The sequence below is a fragment of the Solanum lycopersicum genome, chromosome 3 (genome assembly GCF_036512215.1).
Source record: "Solanum lycopersicum chromosome 3, SLM_r2.1".
NCBI lineage: Eukaryota > Viridiplantae > Streptophyta > Magnoliopsida > Solanales > Solanaceae > Solanum > Solanum lycopersicum.
The window spans coordinates 51,353,472-51,362,104 of record NC_090802.1 but is presented as its reverse complement, the minus strand read 5'-3'; positions in this window follow the sequence as shown (position 1 = coordinate 51,362,104).

Below are 8,633 nucleotides of genomic sequence, written 5' to 3'. Positions count from 1 at the left end.
TCCAAAAGTCACCATATTAAGTACCATAATAAATAGATACATTCTTATCTAAAAAGGTTAATAGAACCTAGGGAATATGAATAATTATGCATACATTAACTCAATGGACAATCTACTCATTCAATGAATTTATAACACTCCCTCTTGGATGTCCACAGATAATGTGTCTCATTAAAATCTTACTAGAAAAAACCATGTGGGAGAAAACCTAGTAAATGAAAAAGAGTACACACATCTCATAATACACTTTGAATGTTGCCTCGTTAAAAATCTTACCAAGAAAATCCAATAGGGAAAAAACCATGGTTAAAGAAAAGAGTACAACACGTATTTCACTCCCCCCTATGAAAGCTTCACTTGATATCTTGGAGATGGCGCATCTCAGTCTTGTATCTCAACTTCTCAAACGTTAATGTTAGCAATGCCTTAGTGAATAAATTAGTGAGATTATCACTTGAACTGATTTGTTGTACTTCTATCTCACCATTTTGTTGAAGATCATGTGTGGAAATATTTCTGGTGAAACATATTTTGTCCGGTCTCCTTTGATGTATCCTTTATACAATTGTGCATAATCAATAATCTGTATATGCATCAATTCCACTAATACATGATATTATTCAATCATTTTAATGAGATCGAAATTGATCTTTCTTTCTATTAAGCAATCTCACAATCATTAGGATACTCAATGGAATTACTAAGACCTTTTAAATCTTTCAAGAATTTTCATATAACCTTCATCATATGGCTAGACATGACAAACATTCATTATACATATTCAGATATATCATCTATTGTCAGACTTAACAAGCCTTATCCGCCACAAGAGAGTACTATCTCAATTTAATAATATCAGGACTTTTGCAAAAAAAAAATTATGCTCGAGACACATACCGTACTTTATATCTTACGGCTATACTTTCACACAATGATTCGTCCTACCCCACAGACATTATATTTTGATCCATGGATTATAAGTCCAAAACATAACTTGTTAAAATGAAACATGATATACTTGAGTTGCGCATTTTATTTGGCCAATCATTTATTTGTCCATACTATATGACAGATTTGAATTCAAGATCCTATCGAGTGCTACTGCATATCAAAGATACCGTCGACGACCTCTTGACTCGATTCCAATATGACATAACTTATTGAGATCTCTTCATATATCATCATTTCAGGTACCTAAATCTTTGTCAAGGTTTTTATGAAGTATTATGTCAACGTGCTCCTATTATAGCACTTGTCTCATTATCATGACCATATTGATCATTTGCTCCTTTCCTTCTTCAAGGAACTTTACATTTGGAACTGATCGATTTATTACGCTTCAGACGTATCATAGACTCTGTCCTTCAAGGACTTCTCATTGGAGCATTTGCAGCTGAATTATAGCATAGGGTAAGTAAATTTATCTGGCTATAGATTTGCAACATTATTAAAAAAAATTATCTCTTGAAATCAAATTCACATTCTCTTTTAACGAGAATCCAAGTAATTCATAATTATTTGCAGCTGAATATAACATAGGGTCTGTAAATTCATCTGTCCATAGATTTACAACATTATGCAAAAGAATTATCACTCGAACTTCAAATTCATATTTTCTTTTAACAAGGATATAGGTAATTCATAATTAACCTCATAAATAATTTTCAGCTGTCAATTATCTCTCCCCCTAATGTTAGGAAATCTAACATTCATCTCAACCTTATTTGAAAATTCATTTGTGTGCGTGGTGGAGCAATTAAAATCATAACCACACATTCAAACTTTAAATGAAAATTATTTGGTTCCTAACCCTGAACCAATTATGATCGGGAAACCTTGTTTGAGTTGCTACATGTTAAATAAATTTATCTCATACCAAATCTTATTTGAGAGTTTTGCTCTCATACCCATGGTTTTGCTATAATTGGAGACATACAGCTTCTGCTAAACAAATCAGCATTATCAATATGATTTCATAATTTGAGACTGTGCTCTTAATTTAGAAATTCGAGCAAATAACCTTACAAAAATCAATTTGTAAGTTGACGAAAAATCACATGTGACCCTTTCATAGATGCAACTTATTATATAGTTGCAGACATTTCACATGGCAAGTGAATGGACCCATATTCATCTTTTTGATATATTCAAAATAATTTCAAGGAATACAATTTCAATCTTAGCTGGTACAATAATAATTTTCTTATGAGAATAAGCAATATAGGAGAATTCTTGAAGAATCTTTTATTTTTTCATCATATAAATCACTTGAATTTTCAATTATTTTTGCATCATATTAGATCAGAACGATCAACCGATCATGCTAACTGATCTTTATTTTTTCTCAAACCTTCCGTAAAAAGTGAGTTGCGGTATATATCATTTTTCTCAAACCTCCCCAAGAGTCTAGAGGTGAGTGGTGACACATATCCAACCCATAATGATTTTGTCACATCTTGACTCATTCTCTTTTGGAATGAGCAAGCATTCACGATGCTTATCACACGCCACGTTCTATTCAACAAATAGATTAATCATTTATATGTGCTTCATGAATTTGCATTATAAGTACATTGTCATGCCTTTAAAATTTTTATCATTTTTGCATGACTCACCTCAACATCACATTAAAAGGTCAAATCTACCACAAATTTATATTCCTTTATTTTGATGGAGGATTTTTATTTTATTAGGTCACACAACGATCACGGGTCTAATGACATTTCATATCATTATGATAATAAGAATTACTTTCACATTTTAAAGGATTATTTAGAGAATCAATAATGTTCTTGCTTTTATAATTACCACAATGATGACTATTTTAATTATGTCTCTCCACTCTTTTTTTATGCATTTAATTATTTGTATTCTTTTAGACATATTATTCAGTGCTACCACATTCATATGATAGAATGCAGCAATTGGGAGAATTTCAAACTTATTATGTACTACGCACATTCACTTTAGGGAATTGAGCAAATACAATGGGACAAATTTCATGACTTTTCATCAAAGCCTTAATCATCATTATATTATCATTATGGGTGCATTGACTCAAACACAATGTCTTACCCACACAAGGCATGTTATGTCATAATTCTGTGGGACTCAAACCCAATCCTTATCATCATGGTGCATCAAAACTCATATTGATGTCTTACCTTCTCGGTGCGATAGAACATGAATCTACCGTCTTACCCTCAAACATTTTATATTATGGTGCATCCGGGCTTTAACTGGATGTCTTACCCTTTTGGTGCGATTAGACTTGAATCCACTGTCTTACCCTCAACTAATGATAAATAAACCAAAGTACAACATGACTTACTCTTTGAGTCTTTCAAAACATTGAAATAAATTTTATAAAATATAATACTCAAACTCATGCTGCCAAAACTTTATACCTTTTTCCATTTAAGGAATTTCGTAGAGCATGTTATATTCAATTATTAATAGTATATGTCTTTGGTTCCTGGTCAATATCATTGACCGAACATAGTTGTATTCTAAATCATAAAAAGATTCTAGAAAATACATATTTGGCTTTATGCATATAATACCTTGATTCCATAGTTATCATTTTTCCTTCTTGATTCTCATAACGAGATCTACCAGAGCATGAGCTAAAAAAAAACTCAATTTCAATTGGCTAGAGTCTTGTGTTGATAACGTGTAGTAAAATATAAGTAATATACTGAAAATAATATAGAAAAAGATATATGGGGAGTAGGAAGTAGAATGTAGAGATCATCTTATTCAAATGTCTTCTTCTCTCGTCTGTCATTATAATGGTGAAAGAACAATCTTATTTATAGGTTGAGAAGTCACTCCAAAAGTCATCATATTAAGTATCATAATAAATAGATACATTCTTATCCAAAAAGGTTAATAAAACATAGGAAATATGAATATTTATTCATGTATTAACTCAATAAACAATCCACTCATTCAATGAATTTATAACAACATATGTGTTATAAAATATAAGAAATATAAAAATATAACCTTATTAATAGGTAAAAATTGTACTGCAAAAAGTCACCACTAAATGTCTAAATCGATCGATACATACATATTAATTTATAAAACTTAGAAAATATGTATAAATGAATGTAACTTATTTCAATTGATTTATAATACTCATATTGGAATGTTCATAGGTAATGTTCTATGTTAAAATCTTATCAGAAACAATTTAGGTAAATACATTTCACAAACGCTTTGAATGTTGCCTCACTTAGGGGTTGTTTGGTACAAAGATCAATAATGTATGAATAAGTAATGTAAGGATCAGTGATGTAGGAATTGGTAATGCAGGGATTAGTTATGCAGTGATTATTATTATCAAGTGTTTTGTTCATTGTTTCATACCTAGTTTTATGTGTGGTTTAAAACTCTACAAAAATATTCTTTCCAATTATACCCTTAAGTTATCATGAGATTTTCTATTTCATGTAACTGGGTCGAAGTAGATAACTAACGGACAATATTATTTTTTATAACATTTTTAACTAGCTAGGAGAATAAAAAATTTATTGTCATGTCTACTATTTTCTCTCTTAAATTATTTGAGAGTAAAAAATTATCATCTTAATAAATTGGAGTTAAATTATTTTATTGAACTTTATTTTGTATCAATAGATTTAAAAAAAATTAGTTATCATAAAGTAAAATAAAAATAAACAATAGATATAGCAAAATAAATTAAACTATTTTAATACTTGATATATATATATATATATATATATATATATATATATATATATATATATATATATATATATATATGCTCTTGTTTTAGACTACTTGTGTAACGTTTAATAGATTTTCGTTAAGAGACAATATTTGACTTATGAATTGTTCTTAAATTCATACATCAACATTAGCATATTAGTCGGATTATAATATTTTGTAGTAATAATAAGTAGATTAAATAACTATATTATAGAAACAAAAATTATATCTAAATAATAAAATTTGTAAGCTAATTTATTTAAATAAATTTATTAGTATAAATATAAAATATAAAATCAAGAAAATAAAAAAAATGCATAAAAAGGATTTGAGGGGTATTTTTGTCTTTACTAGATTAGTCCCATGGTAGTAGAACTAATACTAGCAAATGGAAGGTATTAGTTATACACCCTCTAATACCATGTAAGGTGTACAACTAATTCATGGATTGACTATACATAGACCCAAAATTCCTACCAACCATAGTATTAAATAATACCACACATAATATTTGGACTATTCTCCTAATACTCCCTACCAAACGACCCCTTAAAACATTATCAGGAATATACAATTGAGACAAAATTATAGATTAGGAAAAAAGTATAACACGTATTTCACTCTCCCTAAAGAAAACATAAATGAGAAAAGATATAAAATGACACTTGAGTTGTTACGAATTTTCAAAAAAGTTCCTTAACTTTGTGGGCGTTCTATTATCTATTAAACTATTTCATATCATAAAGGACTTACTTTCCATCTTCTCCAGAATCTCCATTGAACTCCTTCTTCTTCTTCACTTTCCATCTTCTCCAAAATTTCTATTAATCTTCTTCTTCTTCTCTTCCCATCTTCTCCAAAATCTCTATCCTCCTCCTCCCCTTACTCCCATCTTCTACAAAATCTCCATTAATCTTCTTCTTTCTTCTTTGTAAACCTTGAAAGTGTAATTGCAAACAAATTTCAAACTAAATCCATGAAGAAATATTTGAACTCAAATCACCTAAACTAACACTATATACACATGAACAATAGATAGCACAAGAAATAAATAATAGTAAATCATTATAAAGATGATTTTTTATATAAATTTTTTTTATTATTATATATATAAAAAATTTAAATCAATGCAATCAAATGAAGAAGCAATTAACATGTGAATCTTCACTTCTTTGTTTTGACTACATGCATTATTCAAGATTTTATCACTACAAAATAAATTTATTGTGACTATTGAAATGCTTTAATATTTGAACATCAAAGAGAGAGAGAGAGTAAAGTGAAAATCTAAAAGAGGTTTAGGGTTAAATGGAGCGAGTCGTGATTAAAATGTGAATGAGTCGAGATTTTATCCAACTTTTACTAAACGGGTCTGAAAAAATATGTGAATTATTAATTGGGTGTGAGTCACGCTGAGGCATTAAGAATGTAGATTGTGTAAAATGTGTTTATTTATTGTGATCTTGAAATGTTTTGTGGGGCAATAGGATGCCCTCAAAGTCTTTTTTGAAATTTGGAATAATTTTAGGTGTCATTGTATGACTTTTCTCAACTTAAATTGATATCTTAATTACGATACATTTCAATCTTAAATCTCAACATTACAAATATTGATGATGGCAATGCCTTAATGAATATATAAGTATTGTTAGTATTATGCATTTTAATAATAAAATTAGAATTAGAATATATGTGCATATGTTAGTGGGTATAAGTTAGTTAACAAGAATGGGTCATTATTTTGGTGTAACTCTTGTAACGACTAATGTCATGATCTACCACTAATTTCATTCATTATTATACCTCATTATACGTTGTAATTTATGTAAACTTTGGGATATTCATCTACCCAATTTACTATCAAATATCTTCCTATTCATTACAAGAAATAGTGCATCACCTATAAATATTGATGATTTTATTTTGGTTTTGAGAACAAGAAATATACAAGAGAAAGAGTGGATGAAAAGATGACAAGTCGTATATTGTGTATATATTGAGTTTGTGTTGTGAAAAAGAGAGTTTAGACAAAGAATACTCTTCCAGGTCTTCAACTAATTAACCATGCAAAAGAGTAATTATATGTTGAATGAAGGTTTTCTTTTTGCAAAAACTTTGTACACTTTAATTAATGTGAAGTTGCTTGAGTTGTACGATGTTGTTAGACAGTTGTATCCTGAATGGGACAATTCAAGAGACGTATTGAATTGGTATAGATTATGTTGCACTGGGTTGGAATCTTCTTAAAGAGAGCGATATATTCGCACTTAAGTCTAAAACAGTGGCAAATCTAGAATTTAAGGTTGTGGGTTACTCTGAAAGTAGCGGAGTGGAAATTTTAAAAATACATATTAACAATGAGATTTGAGCCCTCGTTCAACAATACTAAAAAAGTCTTAAGTACCCACCCAAGAGCTATTGGGCCAATTAGACCATTTATTTATGGAAATTTTTTCAAAATGTCAATATTTTAACATTTGATAGGACCCATTGTCAATACTTTCATTATTTAGTAAAATGTCACAATTTTAGTTTATTATGCATTTTTTTTTATTTTCTATTTGTTTTAATTGAGAGAATACAAATATTTAAAAACGGAAAGGAGAAATTAAGGTGAGAGAAAAATATTAAAGATGAAATATTGCTTAAAACTCTCATTAGTTACAAATTTTTTTTTAAAAAAAAATCGACATTACTCAAATTTTGATTTTCAATATTCCCATACAGTTCAAAATATATTTTTTTTTTCTAATTGATTGGTAGGAACGATTTTTTTAGAGCAAACTTGATTAACAATGTTTGGAGAAAAACTTTTCTACTAGAAGTTCGAACAAATTGTTTGAATACAAATTTGACGAGGTAATTGCTTCTTCCTTATTCTTTTTCTAATTGCTTAAAACAATTGAAAATTTTAATTGAAAATAATTGTAAATCGTAGTATTCTATTTTCGTATAATTGAAATTGATAGAATGTGAAAACAAGTAGTCTATGTTTGTCTATTTTCTATTTTTGTTCGTATTCCGTTTTCGTATGAATATGAAATTGATGAATAATGTATTATTTGATTTGTTGAATTTTTGTATTGGTTGTTTAATATGAGAATACTAATATTTTTGTTTGAATACATGACTAATGTTTTGAAATAAATTGTATCCCTGACAGAATACGAAATGGAGCAGATACAATCTTCTGGCGACAATCTGCAAGTTCATTTAATTTCAATTTATTTAAAAAAGTTGTATCTCTTATCGAAATAGATATGATCAATGTAATGTATGTTTTTAAGTGATTTTTCTGAAATGGATACAATTTCAATATTTGTTTTATATGTTGAGGGACTTCTTTGAAATATGAAGAATGTAGTTTTGTTCATAGCATGATGTAATCGCTAGTGTGAATACATATATTTGTTACTAGGATGAAGTTCTGTTCATAACATGAAGCAAGTACTTGGATACAAAAAACTGGTAGCCCTTATCGAAATGGATATGATGAATGTTATGTATTTTGTAAGCGATTGTTCTGAAGTGGATGCAATTTCAATATTTGTTTAGTATACGTATATGTATTTTGTAAGTGATTGTCATGAAGTAAGTGATGAATACAATTTCAATATTTGTTTAGAATACATTTGTGTTGGTAGGCTTAATCAAAATAAGAAAAATACAGTTTTATTCATAATATGATGCAAATAATATTGTGAATACATAAATTTGTTAATTACTTGGATACTATTTTGTTCATAACTTGATGCAAGTACAATTGTGAATACATATGTTTGTTATTTAATTCTGACTTTGTTAACAACTCTAATCCTGACTTTATCAATGATTTGGGAAGTACAATCTTTGCATGCAAATGCAATATCCTGAGCAAATGATATATGTAAGAATAC